This window comes from Chroicocephalus ridibundus, chromosome 11, assembly GCF_963924245.1.
Source record: "Chroicocephalus ridibundus chromosome 11, bChrRid1.1, whole genome shotgun sequence".
Taxonomy (NCBI): domain Eukaryota; kingdom Metazoa; phylum Chordata; class Aves; order Charadriiformes; family Laridae; genus Chroicocephalus; species Chroicocephalus ridibundus.
The window spans coordinates 8,149,088-8,170,306 of NC_086294.1; the positions used below are offsets into that span (position 1 = coordinate 8,149,088).

The 21,219-nt window shown below is 37.5% G+C and overlaps 1 long non-coding RNA gene across 2 annotated transcripts in view; it reads left to right on the top strand.

Annotated features, from left to right (window-relative positions):
- Positions 1-6,137: 6,137 nt before the first annotated feature.
- Positions 6,138-21,219, top strand: part of LOC134522021 (uncharacterized) — a 152,442-nt gene continuing 137,360 nt past the window's right edge. For both annotated transcript variants that reach the window (XR_010072936.1, XR_010072937.1), the window contains exon 1: positions 6,138-6,250. This is a non-coding gene — a long non-coding RNA (uncharacterized LOC134522021). The remainder of the gene's footprint in view (positions 6,251-21,219) is intronic.

Genomic DNA, 21,219 nt, shown 5'->3' on the forward strand with positions numbered 1-21,219 from the left:
CTTTATGACCATGGACTATTGTAGGTCAGAATAAGCCAGTGTAGTGGAAGTGTGACAGTCACACGTTGTTGAGTGATGCAGTGTGAGGGCTTAAGAGAACCAGTTCTCCTGGCTTTTGGTCACAAATGCCAAAGGCATTACACTTTCAAAGCATGAAAATTTCAAAGGTCAAATATCTGCAAAAAGGAAGGCACATACCGTTGGTTAAATTACTTCAGTGAGCACAGATTAATACTGTCAGTAAAACTGAAGTGATGATAATTGGAGTACTGAAGAATGTTTACTTGAATATTCATTCTGCCAAACACCAAAGCACTTGATTTATATCCTCTGCGTATAGAGTATTTTGTAAAGTACCTAAAGAAGAACATACACATTTTCTAGTTTGGGAGTATAAAAGTTAGGAAGGCCGAAGACTACAGAAAATGATTTTTTAGACATTTTCAAATAGCTGTTAGTGATAAAAGGCAGGTGAACTTGAACTCCAGATGCAATGCTGGAAGGAGGCAGGTGAATACATTACTGGGGAATGTTGGTGTAAGGACATGTGGAAGTGACTTTGGGGACTTTTAAACTGTACGAGTCCTAAAATTAGGTTGGCCTTCTAAGAAGACAACACAGCAGGATTCATGGACCCATGATATGGGAAAGGGGACCATTGGGCTGGGGTTCATAATCAGTTGTCAACCTATTATAAATATCATTTTGCATTTCTGTGGCAAGACAGATACCAGCTGAATTGCTGACTTAGTATTTAACTGTTAAGTAATAACAGAATTGCTGATGTATCATTAACATATTTAGTAAATGGATGATTTAATGTTTAGAAGGCCGTAGGATAAGCAGCGCAATAATATTGCAGTTAAGGCAGAGTGAGTGTGAAGTGTCTGATTCTTACTGGGCCAGTTTTAGGAGGCAACTTCCCAGTAGGATAGCTGTAGGGCAAGGACAGAGTGACTGGTTATCTTTGGGTTGGTTTTGGAACTGATCTCAGTAGGGGTGAAGATCAATCTGTCTGCACAAAGTGAGAAGTATAAAAGAGCACAGCTGATAGAAACCCGAAGAGATATAAAGGTAATTTTAACATTAAGAAGCGTGATTTGCAAAAGCTGCTGCAGCATTGATGATCCTAGCACCTGAGAATCGACTGCTGTGGAGGTGAACATCATTCTGTGGGCCACCTAGACATGCCAGGCAAAACACTGCCAAACCCCTGTGCTCTGAGCGTGGGTTGCATGGATCAGCTGAGGGGTCTCAAACCTTTGTGCGTTGGGATAAGTCAAGGATTTGGGAGCACTTCTCATTATTATAACACTACGCCAGTAATAGTCATTGTACCTGTATGCTGCTAAGTTTATCTTAATGATCCACAACTGAGTTTAGATAAACATAACTGACAAAATTGTATGCTATTGCTAGACTTGAGTTATCACAGTCAGATGTTATAAGGTATAGGGTATAAGCTGTGGAAGGTTTGCTACATGTATAGCTCCAGCAGTCACAGCCTCTGTCCTGACAGGGTAATGCTGCTCACACTTTTGCTTTCCCACTAATATCACAGAAAGTGATTAGGAGGGATTCAGAAGAAGCAATTGGAAGTCAGAATAATTGACTTGTAGTGAAAGATGTAATGAATTGAGTTTATTTGCATATCCAAGTGAAAATACATTTTATTTAATGATAACACATATAAGGGGAATAATATTCTCGTAGTTGATGGCTTTTCAATCCAGTAGAAAAAGCAGGCATAAAATGTTCTGGCAATCATAACATGACAACAGATAGTCACATGATATACACTGGTTATTGCTTGTTTCTGAAATACAGTGGCATTGCATGTTTTATATTTTCCCCTGGAGTCACCTCAGTTAATCATTATTGTTGCTAAATCTGACATGTTTTCTACATTGCTATGGAAAATGGAGAGATTTTGTATGACAGTGATGAATACTGTAGTTGTCAAGATATTTTTTTTTTTTCTCTGAGAGGTGGTAGGTGTTTATATTTCATCATATCTGCTTTTGGGGCCACATTTGTCAGATTCCTACTCAATTCAAGAAAAGAGGATCCTCTTTACCATTTTATAATGTCACTAGATAATGTAGACAAGACAGGCAAAGTCTTTGCTGAGATGAGAAGACTAGATTAGATTAGATACTGCTTTGTGATTTCCAAAAAGGACAATGCTTGCTTCTAATTTTATCTTTGTCTAGACTTTGCTTCCAATGGCAACAGCTCATCATTGAAACACTTTTCAGCAGGAGCTGGGAAGAAATTATTTCCAGGAATGGAGTTACCAGACACAATGCATTTTTATTGTCCACAAAGAAAAGAAAAGTCTGGCAAGTGTTTTCTTGAGATCCTCATTGAAATTGCCAGTTGTGAGTTTACTGTCTAAGAAAGAGCAAAATGTCCCAGCTTGTAAAAATTCAGAACTTTTAACTATTTCCACCCCCTCACCCCCCTGCCCAGCAGTACACTTTGATTTATTTTGGAATTTGCACTGGTGTTAGGTGGAAATATAAATTCCTGAGGCACTTGTGCAACGTATTACTAAAGAAAGTCTTAGTTACTTCCCTCTGTTTCACTATTCATAGAATCATTTAGGTTGGAAAAGACCCTTGGGAACATTGAGTCCAAACATCAACCCCACTCTACAAAGTTCTCCCCTACACCATATCCCCTAACACCACATCTAAACTACTCTTAAACACATAACAGGGATGGTGACTCCACCACCTCCCTGGGCAGCCTGTTCCAGTGTCTGACCACTCTTTCTGTGAAGAATTTTTTCCTCATGTCCAGCCTAAACCTACCCTGCTGCAGCTTCAACCCATTTCCTCTTGTTCTATCGCTAATTACCTGGGGGAAGAGACCAGCACCAACCTCTCTACAATGTCCTTTCAAGTAGTTGTAGAGAGCTATGAGGTCTCCCCTCAGCCTCCTCTTCCTCAAACTAAACCGCCCCAGCTCCTTCAATCGCTCCTCATAAGATTTCTTCTGCAGGCCCTTCACCAGCTTCGTTGCCTTCCTCTGCGCTCGCTCCAGCACCTCGATATCTCTCTTGTATTGAGGTGCCCAAAACTGGACACAATACTCAAGGTGTGGCCTCACCAGTGCTGAGTACAGGGGGAGAATCACCTCCCTCCTTTTGCTGGTCACACTATTTCTAATACCAGCCAGGATGGCATTGGCTTTCTTGGCCACCTGGACACACTGCTGGCTCATGTTCAGCCGCTTGTCAATTAGAACCCCCAGGTCCTTTTCTGCCAGGCGGCTCTCCAGCCACACTTCCCCAAGCCTGTAGCGATGCATGGGGTTGTTGTGGCCCACGTGCAGGACCTGGCACTTGGCCTTGTTGAAGCTCATACCGTTAGTGTTGGCCCATGGATCCAATCTATCCAAGCCTCTCTGCAGAGCCTCCCTATCCTCATGCAGATCAACACTCCCGCCTAACTTGGTGTCATCTGCAAACTTACTGATGATATACTCTATGTCCTTATCAAGATCATCAATAAAGATGTTAAACAGAAATGGTCCCCAGAAATGTTTTTCTTTTGGCTAGAGGTCAGGCAAAACACTGTTTCATAGGAAAAGCCCGGGCTTTTTTCTATCACAGCAACAATTTTTACTAAGAAGGGAAGCAATAGGTAATCTGTTACATTTCAGGTGCCGCAAAATCAGTAACCAGTATAACTGGTAAGAGAGATCACCGGCAGATCACCAGCTATGTTAGTATATTCTGCTTGAGCAATATGACTAGGGGATATGCTTTCAGTATATCCCTCTGAGTGTCAGGCATTAAAAAACGATGCATTATTCCAACTATATGTAGAAAGTAGGTAACAGCTTCTTCAGAAGAACTTTCAAAATTCTAAAAAAACAGAAGGAAGGAAATGGCACAGATATAACTAAGTCTGTAGCGCAAGAGAACATGAGACCAATGTTTTCTCTATAGTTTTTCAAGAACCACTTTTTACATTGCAGATGATAATTTAGTCTGCAGAAAAACAAGAAGTTGGATTTCTGCAGGAGAAGGTGTCAAAGTTTTGTCAATATGGGTAAAATAAGAAAAATAGACTTGGAAACTAGGCGAAGAGAAGATTGTCCAGCCTGGGTGAAACTAGAACACATAATGAAATTGTATTTCTCTCTTATGGAGGTCTTACAGGAAATGAGTTTCCTGATTTTACATTATATTTGTTATGTGGTTGTCCTTTTTTATTAGTTTTCAGAGTATAAAGTAGTATTTCTGGTGATATGTAATAATTTATTTGACATGTACAACCTGGACAAATGAGGAGTTCAATAGTATAGCTACAAAAGACTTCTAGAGTAGTAGAACAAATTAAACTTTACTCTAGTTACATAAAATCAAGTGATGTCACTAAAATTAAACTTCCTTTCGGAACATGTTTGACCCACTGATGCAGTGAGACAAAAACCGGACATCCAGCATGAAAGACTGTATGCCCTTTGCATGCTGTAAAAAGGTTTTCCCCCTTATTTTCACTCCTGCATTAATGAAGCAGAAGCAGCAAAATGAACAGTTCTATGTATGCAATATGAATCTGATACATTTTCTCCTATCTTCATATGCATTTTAACTTGAATTGTGGATGCTATTGCAGATTGCCTCCTTCCTTTAGCTGATTTATTTTTTTTATCAAAGGTTTTATAGCTAATCTTTGTTTATCAAAAGAAAGCATCTTTGATCACAACTCATTTAGGCTTTCATCCTTTTAGATAGATCACCCATATTCTGAAATACACAAAATCAATATGTAATATGTGAAAGATTTGCTTGTGGTAAAAGGTCAAGAAAAAGAATTGTTCTCCTAGCTATTGACATAAACACTTGGAGGTGAAATATTTTTCAAGGTATTTTGTGTCACATTTGAAGTCGCGTTGTGTGATGTAATAATCAATAAAGACTACAATGATAATAATTTCATTCTGTCTGTATCACTGCTTACGAACATTACTGATAAATCTTCCTTTGGCTGCTACAGGGTTGGGTAGCTGTGGTTACCAAACAGAAGGTTTTATTCTGTTTCAATCTAAAATGATAATGTTGAAAGCATTTTTTAATTTAAAGTAGAAAGATATAATGCATTTTTTCCAACTGATAAGACTCGGTGCAGAAATATATGTTGTGAATTTTGCTGTAAGCAAAAAATAATGTCACAGGTATTTTTAAATTTTTAGTTTTTTTTTTTTTACCTGTTAGAAGGCTAACATCAAGCATTCACTGTGCTTGAGAAACTTCGTTTCTCCGAGGTACGCTGTGAGATTTGAGATACATGCTAATTGTGGAATAAATCATAAAAGAGGTCGTTGAAATGTAGAGAACACCAATCAGCTTCAAAAAGGACTGAGGGTTTTAAGAAGTGCTGTGAGGTGAATCCAGTGGCAATGTATTCACATCTGTGGAGAGACTGAGGAATTCTGCAAAAAGCTTTGTGCCGTTCTGCAGAAAAGGATCTCAAAAAACTCCCCCCAAAACCTTATGGGTTTTAGTGGTCATTGCTTTAGTTCATTCTTAAGACTTGCATACATTTTACGTACTGGAAATCAAAATAAGTTAATTAAAATTGTATGATTTATTTTTTTTTAAACCCCAGGAATCTGTATGGTGCTCTAAATTGCAATGGTTAATATGACACTGTTAGTCTGACATTGGCTGTTAAAGCCATAATAACGTAGCTGTTGCTACTGTAACTATGAAAAAGGGCATGTGTTGGGAATTGACTCGATATTGTTTCATTATTGAAAACCGTGTAATGAAGAATTACTAATGAATAGTCCACTGAGAAAGCCTGTATTTTTTCTTTATAATATCCTGAGCTTTCTAGTATGATTTAATTTCTTATTTTAAGATGCTATCTCTATAAAACAGTTGATCTTTACAAACCATTCAAAGCAGTTGTCATAGAATCATAGAGTAGTTTGGGTTGGAAGGGACCTTTAAAGGTCATCTCTCAACCAGAAGAGACTAAGCAAAGATATTAAATCATGCAGAAAATGCTGCTTGAATGATATATTTCTAAACCAAGAAGCATTATAATTACTTTACTTCGATATTTTGATACCTGTATCATAAAAAATGAACTTATTTTATTCTGCATTATTTTGTAGATTTTTCTGGAAACTAAGTTGAGAACTAAGCTCATGGTGCTGGCTGCAGGTTCTTACCTTAAGGATTAAAATTAACTTTTGAGGCCCATTTAGAATGTCTTGGCTGGAGAAGGTAAGAACTGAAGTGATTTTTTTTTTTTAAATGTTTTGCTCATGCTGAATTATAAAAGCGTGATGGGATAAAGGCCATAAACACTCCGTAGAAGAAGTGTGTTGTAATCTCACTCAGTGATGATTTACAGAGACTGTGAATTGGTATAACCAAAAGCTATGAAGCATGCTCGTTCGACCAGCAGTAGTTCATACTTTAAACTCTAGATAGACACAGAAAGCCCCTTAAGCTGAGGGGAAAAACCTCTTTTTTTCCTTGGGGCTAAAATGGGACTTGAACCTACCTCAGTGCAGTTTTATAGAGGGCAGAATTCATTCACTGAAATAGCTAGCTTTTTTTTTTAAACTTTTGTGCGGGTCATATAATATACAGTATTGTTTTATTTAAAATCAGTATGCCTGCCTGGAGCCCATTAAATAGGCAAACCATTAAAATGCTCCTACCCTTATCCAGATTAAACTTTTCCTGACAAATTTATTGTAAGTCACTGAATGACCACATTGCAGTTATCCTAACACATCGCTTTTTTTGGAATGTAGAAAACAATTTAGAGATAAAATGGTAGGCAGGCTTCTGGAAGAGATGGTTTTATGAAATATCATAAGCATAAGGTAACTTTTCAATAAAGCTGTTTACGGTTGTTAGTGTGTTTCCATAACAGCATCAGAAATACCTATTTGGAACTAGAAATTAAGTTATAATTACTTTAATTCATTAAAAATGAAATGAGCACCATATTACGTCACATTAGGTTGCTGTAAACCTGTTGTATTATACCTTTATATTTCATTTCCCATTTCAAAATGTTAGTTAGAAAGGGTTATTTAATGGTAACAAAAATTAATCATTGTGATGTATGAAGTCAGACATAGTTTCAACCCTCCTCATTTTCTTATTGTAAACTTTATTCACATAACAAAAGATCTAAGTTTTTACATAGACCTGTGAATAGAGATGTTGAAAAAAAGACAGTTGCACAATATGAATATTATCAAGATCTCAAACAATATCACAGGACAAAAGTATTTAATTTTCAACTTTAACACACAACAATTTGGAGAGTTGTCTGTAAATGCAGGTGCCAAATCAGGACCATGACATAGGTATACATTGAATTAGAAAAAAATGCATTTAAATGTAGGAAAGACACTAATACAGAACCCATGATATTGTACTCTCCAATAAAAAATACTCAACTGTGATATAAACTGAATGACTACTCCTTTTACTGGTCTTGGAGGTCTACTCATGTTATGTGGCATGTGTATAGTCAGTGTAGACCTGAAGTCCCAGTTGCATGCAAAATTATGAAGATTAAATGCCCAGTGGCTGCAGAAGGCACACCTTAGCACAGATTGGACAGAGTATGGTAGGATGCTGCGGCCTCTCAGTGCAGTGAAACAGTTGGACAAAATTACAAGGAGAATATTGTTTCTTATCTATAGGCCGGTAATCAATCTCATCTAACTTCAGACTTTCGCAATACAGATATCTGTATCTCAGCTAGATTTCTTTTGGTCTTGCTGAAGAGAAATAGGCACTTCTAGGGTGTGATTAATCAGACCTCCTATTTTGGTTTGTTTGTTTTGGGTTTTTTTTGGGAAAGATCAGGTGACTCTATTGTAGTGTACTGAGCTGGGTGAAATGACAGATTTTGCCACCCAGGAAGTAAAGGTATTTCAGGCTGTGTTCTGTGGCAATTTTTTGATGAATAGATTTTTGGCAACCTACTACTCTCTTCCTGTTTGAACTAGAATTTACATAGTGGGCTAGCCATTTCAATCTGTAATGGGAGGTTTTGTGAATAACCCATATTTGGGAATTCTGTGGTTAAAATCTGCGAACATGAAATGCTATAGCTTGCTGTCACATTCAAACTTCTCTCCTTTGATAAGAAAATAGGAGACCTGATGAAAGAGTAAGAACAGAAATTGTGTTGAAGTTTATGCGAAAAGATAATTACTTATTATTGATTAGAATAAAATCTTAGTCAGTTTTTTGATTTCCTGAAATTTGTTGATCAGAGATCTGTTATTATAATACCAAAGTGGTACCTCACATCTTATACTATTTCTCTTTTTCCTCAATGCTGGTTATACAAGAGTTATTAAATTATCTCAAGCTTTCCTGTAAATAGACTTGATGTCCAAAGAATTGGCATGCGTACTGGCTTTGGCTGGGGTAGAGTTAGTTTTCTTCATAGTGGCTCCTATAGCACTATATTTTGGATTTATGACCAGAAGATAACACAGGGATGTTTTCACTGTTGTTGAGCAGTGCTTACACAACGTCACAGCCTTTTCTGTTTGTCATACTGCCCTGCCAGTGAGTAGGCTGGGGGTGCTCAAGAAGTTGGGAGGGGACATGGTTGGGACAGCTGACCTCAACTGACTAAAGGGATATTCCATACCGTATGACATGCTCAGGAAATGAAAAACAGAGGAGGGAATTTAGGGAGGTTAGCCATCTTTTGCTTGGGAAATGACAGGATGTCCATGGGAGGTGATTGAGTCATTCCCTTTGCATCACTTGTTTTGTTTTGTTTTCTTTCTCTCTTCTTGCACTTCTCCTTCGCTTAGTACACATTTTTTATCCTGACCCACAAGTTTTCTTGCTTTTACTCTTCCTTCCCTCTTCTCCTGTCCTACTCTGGCGGGGAGGGTAGGGGGGCAAGTGTGCGACTGTTGTGGTGCTTGGCTGCCTACTAGGGTTAACCCACATCATGCAAAGTAATTTTTCACCTTTTTCATCATTATCATAATTATCTAACACATCTTAATTTCTGTCAGGAATTCCTTTAAGTGCTGAGGACTGCTTCACTCTCAAAGTTTGTATTTTGACAAAATTTCATTTTTCAGCTGTTTAGAAAGAAAGTTGTCATTTCTGTACATGTGTGCACACATATGTATGAGATACAATTATTAAAGGACTCAAAATTGTAATAGAATGCTAAATGATGTTCAGATTATGTTTTATTTTACTGATCATTGGACAATCAGAATTTTGCATTTTGAATTCCTTAAAGCTAGGTGTATACCATATTTCTTCCTATGGATACACTGGAACATGTCATATCTTCATGTATTTATTCAGTGTATTTGGATGTGACTTCAATATATAACCAGTGTACTGATGCCCAAATCTAAATTAATTTACGTTATGATTCCTACTAACTTCTGGATGTTTCTTATTGACTTCAGTGAACTTTGTTTTCCTCTGATAGCTTATGCAGTAAGAAGTTATCAAAAACAATGTATCAATTTCAGTTTAATGCATTGTTAGCTGTTTTTTAAGGTAATAGGCTAGGACAAAAAAAAATGTATGAATATATCCACACTGTCCCTAAAGAAATACCTGGGAACATTTTATGAACTTAAATACATTACATTAAATGAAATACAAAGGCATATGAGTGCTGAAAGTTCGTCCATTTTGTTCTGTCGTGTTGTGGCACTGGGAACTCGTGCACACTAGTGCAGCTTCTCTCCAGGTTCATGGTTGTCTATGCCAGATACGTAGACCAAAGGGAAGTTGAAGTAAAGAGCATCAGGGGATGCCTGTGTGGCTTTTCACAGCTGCAGCTTGGCACAGCATCCCCTTCTCTGAATCTAAGCCCATTGGGCTGGGCAAGAGGGAACACTACTCTATGCAGCTGTGTTATTCCTATTAAGTCAGTATCCATTCCTGCAGTGGAGAGGCTACTGAAATTTTAAAAAAGACATATCTAAATCCCATAGTCTGCTATTGCAAATATCAGCTCTTATCCTTATTTTTGTTCATCCTTAACTATTTTCCCCATGTTTGTTTATGTGCTATATCATTTTATATATTTGTCTATTTTGGCCATGGCTCAAGGCCAGAATTGAGTCTTTTGCTTCTCTGCAATATGTCATATAAATATATTCTGTATAGATGAATATATATACCAACTCAAGTATGTTCATCATTTCCTTTTTCTAACTAGGAGAACCGTGTAATCTCCTTAGAATTTTTCTATTTCTGAGCAGAATATATTAGGAAAGAATGACCAAATGCTCGTATCTATATCACACTAATTTCTGATTATTACCAGAGGCGTGAGAGCTAGATAGATGTTTCCTGGTGAGCAGACATGAGAATTGAGAGGAGTTTAATTAACCAGCATGGAGAAACTGCAGGAGAAAATATATCTTGTGGCAGATAGAAAGTGAGCAAGATCAATTTGTTTGTACTCGCGGTATCACCCACAGAATATCGCTGCTAACAGGGAAAAGGGCCATACTCATACTGAGAAGATCCATAAGTGAAGAGATCAAGAATACATGTATAGTACCAAGGAGAATGTTCACTTTAAGACTGAGATATTTCGGTGACCTTTAACAAAATCTCAAGACTTTCTGAGATTTTTTATATCACTGATGATGATTTTAGGTTGTTTAAAAAAGCAGTAGGAGAAAAAAACCTCTGGGAATCTAATACCTTGTTCATATGAAAATATATAGAATCATTAAAAAAGGAGAAGTTGGGAAGGTCAAATAAATAAAATGAACAATAATGCACTAAATTAATCGAGGAACAAAGGTAATGATTATCCCTTCACAAAGTGATGCAGCACTGTAAAATTTACCTGCTTAAATATTTTTTTCGACAAGAGACATACTTCCGTTTATCAGTATTATTTATTCAGGTAAACTGGACTAGAGAAACCTGCATCTAGCGCAGAATTGCAATGTTTTTTTTGCAGTTTATGGTAGCTCTTAGGCAGGGCATCTATTTACTCACTAGCATTATTATTACAGTTTTGAAGCAGATTAAGCTGTTTATGTAGGTATTTTTAATTAGGTAGCTAATTGTTCAAAAATTGACCAGAGAAGGCTTTTATTTGGGGAGCTTATTGATCTGTTCTTCATTCCCTGTCCAATAGCTAAACCCTACGACTAATGATAGGAATTTCAGATAAAATATTTTGAGGAGAGAGAGAAAAAAACCAAAACACTTTCAGCAGTGAAACAAGCCAGTTCCTGACAGCCAGTAGATGTCATTCTCTCTCTATCTTAATGCCATTTCCTACTGTTCTTATGATATTTATCCAAATCACAAACTGCAGATGGGAAACATTTATGTTTCACTTTCTTCTGATTAATGCACAAGTTTTTGTCTTTTCTTTTCAGCAATGTAAGGTGTCAGAGTGTGAAATTGGAACTTTTTGATGCAACTGAGGCTGATAAGCTATTGTCTTTCAGTCACTCATCCATTAGTACTATTTTATTTATTTGTTTGTTTGTACAAGGTATTTGTAAGCTTTGCACTGTGCATGCTTTTCCTTTTCTTTCCTTTCTTTCTTCTTTACAATTTCCTTTTTATTTCTGAGCGGGTTTGCTTGATGCTGTTCCTGTAGTTCGTTTCTATCACTTCTCAAGATGTCAAGACCACATATAAGTAGAGGATTGTAACCCTGGGGAGACACATGGACTGCTGCCCAGAGTCACACAAGAGAACAATCTGACACCACATGGAAAGAGAGGTTTGATACTTGTTTTCTGAATAACTATAACTGGAACTCAAACACAGAGCCCTGCTGACAAATGTAGCAAAATAGAAAGAATTTAATCTATAGTAAAAGATTTTGCAGTCTTGCTAAGCTAAGTAATTTGAAATTTGTCATTCCATTTCTCTGCACAAATACACAGTGATTGTCTTGAGGATAGTGTGGGCAGAGGCGCAAAATATTGAGACTATGACGAGACTGAATTGCACTAACTTTTTAATGCTCACAAGAACATGTTCTAATGAAAGTAGGAGGAAACCAGACAAGCTATTCATTCATTCATTCTATAGCTGGAGTAGTTCAGGTGTCAGGACTGTCAAGCTGACAGTTTTAAAAATACTGAACTATTATTTTTGCTCTTTGGCAGGCATTGTTTCACCTGATCCTGTTCTGTCACATAAGTACTCCATGTGTTTTGTTAGCCGTTGAGCTGAGGCAAATGCTCTCCAAATTGTATTAACTATGCTTCAGCACAGACATCACAATCCATGGTCCTAAGAGGAGCAGTGAGTCTAGCCCTTGCTGCATCAGAGCAAAAATACCTTATTTTCTGCAGAATCAGTAACAAACATATGAACAGATAAAAGATGGGGCTAACAGCTGAACTTTAAGATGGTAGAATCTTAATTGGCTTTACAAAAGTGAAGTTTTAAATGAGTGTGGAAGAATACAGGAACTATGAAATCCTCACAAAGATCCATTATTTAAAGCCTTTCTGCCTCACCTCTTCTCAAAGGGCTTACAATATACATTACCTTTGAACCCAAAATGTTAGGCTAAATGGCAGTCTTGGTATCTTGGCATGGGTCTTATCAGTGCTGTTGCACTTTCTCTCCTGGCAGTCATTGAGTTGTAATCAGGTAGGTGATGGTGGCACAAATTAATCTTCTGGGGCTCAGAAGGAATCCAATGCTCTGTGTGTCTTCTGGGTAATATTAGCAGTTACAAACTACTTTTCTGGGTCTGGCTGTTCGTATTGCACTTGGGGCACTGTGGCAACCCATGCTAGTTTCCCACATACATTAATACCACACTAATAGCACACCAGTACCACACCCTTACTGGAAAGAATGCAGCAAAGTTGCATTTTCTCTGCATTTTAGAGTTGTCATCTTGGATAATTTTTCATCATTGTGAACTACCATCTCAAGCACATCAGGAACTAGAGCTAATAGCAGTAGGGATACAGGGTGCAGTAAATGACGAGTGTTCATGCTACGGTGTGTCTTATTAGCATACTAATTATATTGACGCCAAAAAAATCACAGTAAAGTGCTACTGCAGTTGCAGAAGGAAAAGGAGTAACAAATCTGTGATCAGCAAATGATACAAAAACAAGGAAAAAAGTAACAGATCATGTTTTTACAGGTAACTGACCAGCAAAATGTCTGTCTACTGAAGAATAGCACAATCTTGGTACTGTTTGCATAGCTGAGAAAATCAGTTATGTAAGCAAGCAAAATAACAACTACTCACTTCTGTCTGTGTAAAGAGGAACAAATAAAGGAGCTAAGTGTGGTGGGGAAGTTAAAATGAACTGAAGGAAATAAAGACAGTATGAGCAGAAGGAATTAAGTGCTAGTCAGTTAGTAGCTAGTACAGCTACAAGGAAAATCATGGAAACAAGTAACTCAGGACCTGACAGGGAAATGCGAAAAAGGCTTAGAAATTGGGGTTGTGGCAAAGGGTCTAAAGTGCTAAAGATTTTAAAGCTTAGTTGGTTGGACAGAGGGCAAGGCTTTTGTTGTTTTGCAGTATGCATCTGTATACCTTTTGCTGAATTCTGCACGTTTTTACTCACAGCACCAAAAAAAATGAAATTGCATTTTACCTTTTAAGCTGTGACTCACTTCACTAAAGGGTCATTGCCCAGACAGTCTGAATGTGCCCAGCAGACAGAGAATACCAAAAGGGAATATAAATTTACATCATGTCTGTGTCGTGACAAAAGAAAATATAAAGATCTCAGCTTCTCGGGGGGATGCTAATAGGGATCCTTTCAATCTGCGCCAAAAGAACATTATTCAAAATTCATACTAGCATGTGATTTGTGACTGACTGAGTATGTCTGCTCATCAGCTGGAGTATACTGTATTCCATTGCTGCATGGATTTAGAAAAAGGCTGAAAGAGGAAAAGGTTGAGAAGAGCAAGGAAAGGTATGCAAGGTGCAAAGCAAAGAAGGGGAGTCACTAGTAATTTCCTAATTCCTCCTCTTTTCACCCACATGAATCATGCCATGCAACACTGAGTTTGTGTGCAGACTCGGGGTAAGGGGAGGGAAGATATGCAGGTATTTTTGCTTTAATCTGTCACCTAACCCCATTAAAAAGGCAGGATAAATTGGATGCACAGAAATTGGCACAGTCTGACTCTGATGGTATCAGAGCAGTCTTTAGTGGAAAATATAAAAACTAGGTGCTTAGAGAGAAGATGACTTTTCAGCTGCTTTTTCACAAAATTGTGAACCTGGCAGCACAGCAGGCCCCATCCTCTTCACATTGCACCTCCTGCATTCCCTGGTTCCTGTAAGGGCCATCTGGACATCAGTGTTAAAGATGTGTCCGCTCCACATACCGGTGGGTCAGCTCAGTCTGGAACAACTTATAAGGGAAGAAAAAAAGACCTGCAGTAGACTTGCTCAGAAAGCTGTGTTTCTGCAGAATCTGCTGCACAGGGGTTTCTTTTGTTTCTGGGGAGGGGCGGCAGGGATAGAAAGAGGCTGGCTAGAGGGGCTGCTGCTCCTCTTACCCCTTTCTCTCTTTGAGTTTTCATTGAACTTACACTGAAGTGGACTTCACAGGTTTTCAGATATGCCCAGTTTTTTCTCTTCTGTACGTGTGGGACAGTATGCAATATTTCTAGATGGTAACAACCTATTAACGCATCCCACTATGTACTTCAGTAGTTGTGTACAATGATTCTGCTAAAGGGAAAAATTGAGTTAGCGCCTTCATTTGTGCTGTGAATGTGATCCATCTTTTCTCTGTCTCTGGGGCTCTTACTGCAATAATTAGTTCACATAGACCGTTTGCAAATTTGAAACGATGATGTTTTGTGATTCTTTCTTTGCTTTATCTTTCTGCGTATTTAGTCAGGAAATACATGTCATCATCTGTGGATACAGCTTTACAAATAGATGACTCTGTTTTACTGTGCAGTGTGGTGCATAGGTATCTTAAAGTTACAGATGCTTTGTGGTTTGTAGGTCCTACATGTCCAAAGCTGGTACTTTCTGCAAGCACAGAGAATTAACCTTCACTCATCTCTCTTCCTCTCTTTCTGGCGGTAGTTGTAATCTTTATGTAAAATGCCTAGACATGGGAATTTCATTATTTTATGTATATCTCAAAATCAAAGCAAGCTTTCCACTCACCTCTACCTCCCCCTTTCCACTTCCCTATTTTTAATACAATTGATGTGATTGGACTTCCGTTAGAGAAAAAATTAAAGTGATCAGCTGAAAAGTCATTACATCAGATGAAGATCTTGACCTTTCTAAAGTGTTTGTTTTCAGTTCAACATAAATGTGGTATGTTGACCTCATCATATGGAAATTTCTTCTTCGTATCAGCCTGAGTCACTATTGTATGTGTCTAGTAGTGACACAGTAGATTGCTACAAGGGACAGATTCCTCATTCCAGTTTACTCTCTGAAAGTCAAAACCAGGCACTGCATGTTAACTACCACTGGTTTTGTTTATTTGTTTTGTTTTTCCATTCAAAGATGATCTATTTGGAATAGGTGTTGTTTTCTGAAAACAGTACTTGCCATGCTGCCTAGCTTTGTCTTATATAACTCTTTATCAAAAGCACATAACCAAAAAACAGGTCTCCTCACATTTTAATGCTTTACTATTTACTTTATTATTATTTCTTAGCAGTCAAGGAAATTTTGTATGTTTCTCTTTTGTTTTTTAGCTTTTTATGATGCACTAGAATTATAATTTCAGTAGGCAAAAAGTATATGATTTTGAGGGTAAATAACTTACCATTACTTTAAGTAGAGTTTAAATGTTGTGAAATAGTTTTGGAATAGTTCTAAAATTGTTGTACTTCATTTATTGGGAAAATATAAAAAATAAGCACTTGAGGCTCTGGTTTTGTTTGTTTCTTAAATAATTTTAAAGCTGACTGGTAATCTATTAGTTACATTGTGCAGGATTCATACATAAAATGTCAATTGCATTAAATAGGTTTTGTTTTGCCCATTTCTTTTATGAGGAGAAATACGGTAGCCTTCTGACGTTCTTTCATTTTTTAGCTGTGTTTTTTGCTACGTGTAAGTAACCTGAAGAAATGACACCATTTATGTGCTCAGTTAAAAAAAAAAAAAAAAAAAGAAAACAAAGCATTTTGTAGTAGCTGTCTTCTAGTCTTGGTCACAGGCTAGTTGTGGATATACGAACATTCTGTGTGTAATAAAATACCTGTAAAGGACCAGTAGCTATTCAAAATGACTCTGCTTGGAATAAGCAACAGAAAGGTCACACTTGAGATAATAAATATTCATGTAATTAGGTTACATACAGCTACGCAGAATACAATAGCACCAATCACCATAAGTGATTGCAGTGTTTTCATCAAATTCAGTGATGAATGAGAGACACAGAATATTGCCAAGTGGAATGTGTTCTTTGAATACCCCATGGTAGTTGATAAGAGTGGCTGTTCAGACTGTTGGGATCATTTAAATCTGTTTGCTAAACGCTTGCTTTTCTCTTGTCTTTTGTATAGTGCAGTACTCCTTGGGAAAGCATGGGTAAAGTTGCTCCCATTCAGCAGCTTTTTACATTCTTTTGGTATTAAAAAAGACATTGTACGTGGCACAATACAATAGAGCACTAATCTGCTTTTACAGTTTTCATTATAGAAACAAGTCAGATAAATTAGTCATGACTTTTCCCTGTGCACACGGTGATGCTACCTGTGTTCCTCACCTTTGTTCCTTTTGCAGAAAGGTTAAGGCATCAGTCCTAATAGTTTACCCGAGTTCCATTTTAAATTATTACTTTCTGCTTCTTAAATTCCTTCTGAAATTTCAGCAGGATTCAGCACTCGTCTTCATCTTTAGTCCTAAACCATTTTGTCGTGTGTAACAGTGCACCGCAACATCTGCCCAAAAGATACCTGATTTGTAGTCATGCTGGTTTCTAATGTATAGATTACAAATACAACATTATCATTCACCACATGTATTCATTTATCTTATACTGCATTACAGTAATTTAACTGCAAGCTTAGCTCTGCAGGCAAGATACCATGTAGGGAGATGGACAGTCCCGTGGGGCTCTCCCTGCGTTTGTGTTGTCTGTGGAAAAGCCTGATGTTCAGCACTTAGAGTGACAGGAAGTTTTGCCTAAAACAACTAATTTGCTTATCGGCTTGCAATGCAAAATTGCGAGTATTTCATAGAAGAAAAAATCCTGAGCAAGGAGATCTGGTAGACATGTTCAAACATGCCTAAAAATACAGCAAAAATTAAATACTTTGCATAAATATACAGCTGCTCCTTCTTGGGATGAAGAGAGGAGTGTTCTATCCAAGGCATTCTGCTGCAAGTGAACATTACTGCAGGAGTTATTATTACTTATGTCATGGCTGTGTTAAACTCTGCACCAATGTGCAAAAGAACACCTGAGAATCTGGGACCTGGATTTTATTTTCTCTCTTGGTACCTGTTTTCTAGACAGTAATGTTGCGTTACAAGAAGCTGCATATGAGGTATGTTAGTTACCTGTCTGCAGTCAGGAATCAGGCTAAGGGCAGAAGGAATCAGACCCTCAGTACTGCTCCACACATACTGCACGTGTTGTCCTGTCACCTGGAAGCAGCCTAACTGTGGCAGTCAAAGGCTGTTTGCAGTGCTCTAACAGATAAAAAAACCACCAGAATCAGGAGGGCACGAAGGAAGTTTATATATTGTGTTTCAAACACATCATGGCTGAGATCTGACACTTTGCCCACAAAGCACAAGAGGATGAGGGCTGTGGTCCAAGTAGAAAAGTGAAGGAATTGGTAACAGAATTGCAAAGGAATTTTTGAACAGAGCAAGCAATGACTAAGCACCCATGCCTGCTCAGGCACACTTGCTATCGTCGCAGGGAGCCGGGGAGGGGGGGGGATCAAATGGGTTACCTCTGAAAGATCTGAAGAGAGAAGATACGTGACTGGTTGTGTTCGCCTTTAGCACATACAGCATTTATAAAGGTCATGAAAAAAATTATGTTTTGGTATATTGGACAAGAATAAGCTCAATTTAAAAAGTTTCTCATCAGAGACAATGAAAAATGTTAAATGAGAGAGAAATTTTTATATTCACATATATTCAATATGAAGAAATTCTAGTTTCTGCTTCAAGGTGAGAGACTGTTGACTTGGATGAAATCTTGAGCTATTTTTATAGAGGAATTTCCATCTATAACTGTGTTTATTTCCAATTAGAATCATATTATAGTTTCTTTCAATGTTTTCTGCTCTCGGAAGTGTGAATGAATTTAAAATCTCCAGTGATTATTTCTTCTCACCTAGTGCTTGTTTATTTTCTTGAAAGTAAATCAGAATGAGAAACCATGCAATACATCAGTATGCATATTTAATTCAAAGACTGCTTACTCCTGCTTGGCTAAGAAAGACTAACAGAGCACAGGACATACTAAGAAAATATGGCTTTCTGTATTGTTCTCATGCGGAATTTTCAATAAGATTTCATCAAAAAGCCATTAGAATCCCCCTGTCTCATCCTCAATAACTGCAACAAGGGTTGTTCTTCCAGGGGCCTAGAAAGGCTGATGTTAAGGAGATCAAATTCAGCCTCCTAAGAAAGAGTTTATCAGGGTGTTTACTCTGTTTTTTCTGTCTTTTTTGGATGACCTGTTCAGCTAGTTTTGTTATATTTTAGCTTGTTTTAACTAAATTTGTATTTTCATTGCAATTATATATGTAATTATTAATTTTTAGATCATCTTGAAAATAAGGAAACTGAGGTTCTCAGGCAGGGAATTTAATTTTAGGATGGAAACCTAATCATCAGTTGTTACTTAATGGTATCTGGTGCCTATGGAATTGAGTTAATAGAGAAAAGGATAAGACTGAGTGTTTGGAAATGTTTCCTATATGGCAACCTTTACAATACTATATGGAATTAGAAAACCCAGCAGGATCTGTGCAGTGAGAATACCATGAAGTTTAGCTAGATGATGATGAATAGATCATAAAAAATTAATATATAGGGCATTTCCATCTCTGCAACAGGTATGTAATAAATGTCTTTGCAAAGCTGGATGAAAGTACATGTATTTAAGAACTGAAAATATGGCGTGATTAAGATCTCAAGTTCTTCATCCTACCTGTTTTTATGGTATCTCAAGGTTTGGGTCTCTAACTGGACAACTGAGAATGTGGAGTTTGGGCCTGTAATCCAACATCTAAAAAAAGCGGCTAGTTTTAAAAGCTATTGATCATCCGTTGGGCTTTTCTGAAGCCATATTCTCTGTGCTAGTTTGCAAATTGGCCAGCTGTATCTAACTCATATCAATTTTCTGCCAAGGTCTCACGATGTCTCTATATAGACCAGTAGTTTAAAATTGATATAGTTGGGTGAAAGGAGTGCATAAGTAAACATGAATTTGAGTTGTTAAGAAAGGACAGTGGAGTTGGACGCAGTAAGATGATGTCAAATGGAAAGAAGAGGTTCCTTGCCCGTGAATAATGAAATCTTTCAGCACTATTTCAGAGTATGTAAATTACTAATTTGTGGACATATCTTTATGGACATCTCTTTCGAAAGGAATTAAATAATGACCATCTCCCATTCTTAATGCACTGTCTGCTTCCAGAAGAGAACATTGAGAATGCAAACAGATTTATAAAGATGAAAAAATATTTTAAATCTGCTATAAGAAGAGAAAAATAATTTGTGTTTCCCATATGTTCAAATGAGAAGATTTTTAAAGACACCTTGTTATTTTCAGATTCTGAGTTTGTCCTTTCTAGTCACTAGCAACTGTGCTAGGCACTATTAGCACCTGTGCCATTCTCTAGTCAGTCTAAAACCTTTGCCTAGATTAGAAAAATAAGATGATATGTCCTGTCTCTCCAAAAACACTTCTCTGAATTTTTTATTTGTCAATCAGATAGCTGTCATTCAAAGCCAAATTCATGTGGCCAGTAATTTTATTTTGTAATAAATGCAAGGAGAAACTTTCATAAGAGGAATTCAAAGATCTCATGGATTCACTGAACACAGGACGGGAATATCATTTACCTGATTCCTGAGGGATTTTGTCAGCAAAATCTCTCTGACATGCCTTCACTTTCTTGCCTGGCTATATCTAGGAATATGTAGACACCCTGCCCAGGCAATCAAGTCTAGCCATTGGAGCATTCAGAAGAAGCGAACAGAATTTTTGTTAATGGACACTTTGAGCATTATTAATGTTATCTCCTACTCCCAGCAGCCGAATGACAATCTCTTTCCTTGCTTTCTTCTTCCTCTTTTGCAGATTAATTTAACTGATTTCTCACTTGTGATTGTATCACTTTCTTGAAGACTTGAACACTGAACATACATGTCTAAAGTGTTTTTTGAATGAAAGATCTTGCTAGGAGAAAAAATCTGGAGAAAAATAATGGCAAAAGCATCTTAATTTTCCTGGGATGGGTTTGAAGCTTACGTTTTGGGAGAGGATGATTATTTACCATGATCTGGAGAGGGTTGTTTAGCTCAGACTCGGGACACCAGCTAGTACCAGGAATAATTAAAGAATATTCTGTTGTAGGTGTTCAGTTACCCAGTCTTTATGAATGTCTATTTAAATAGATCTGTGTTTTGTTGAATACAGTTACAGCTTCTGCTTTCTGATAATGGTGCTGTGCCAATGAGAACTTTCTGCAGTGAGGTGTTGTGGTGGAAGAAGTAGTGGGGAACATATTGCTTTTCATCATGCAGGTAGTTTTTACTGTGTGTAGCCATTAAAACGGCTGTAGTTCAGAAGTTAAAAAGAAGAAAAAAGTCCCCCAAACCTGCGAATTACCATCCTATCTTCGAGGGACACATGAGAAAGAAGACTCCTTCTATTTCACATAAAGGTTCTAAAAACAGTTCTTGGGGTTTTGAACTCTGAGCTGTTGTGAAGTCAAAACCCAGTGCTTTTAATGCAGAAGAGGTAAACAATATTGTGGCAGATACTAATATCCTGTGACTGGAATGCTAAGTGGGCTATGTTTTTGGCATGTTTAGATACGGTAGACATTTAAGAAATAAGCACTGCCAAGGTCTAATTATTGCAAAATACAGCTGTTGAAGTTGAAGCTCAGGAAGCGCGGAGTACATTCAAGAATTGCAATTCCCTGGAGATGCGATTAGCTCACAATCACCACCCTTACAGTTCTGCGTGGAGTTTTTTTGTGTAAGAAAAGAAGACAGGGTTGACAGATAAACA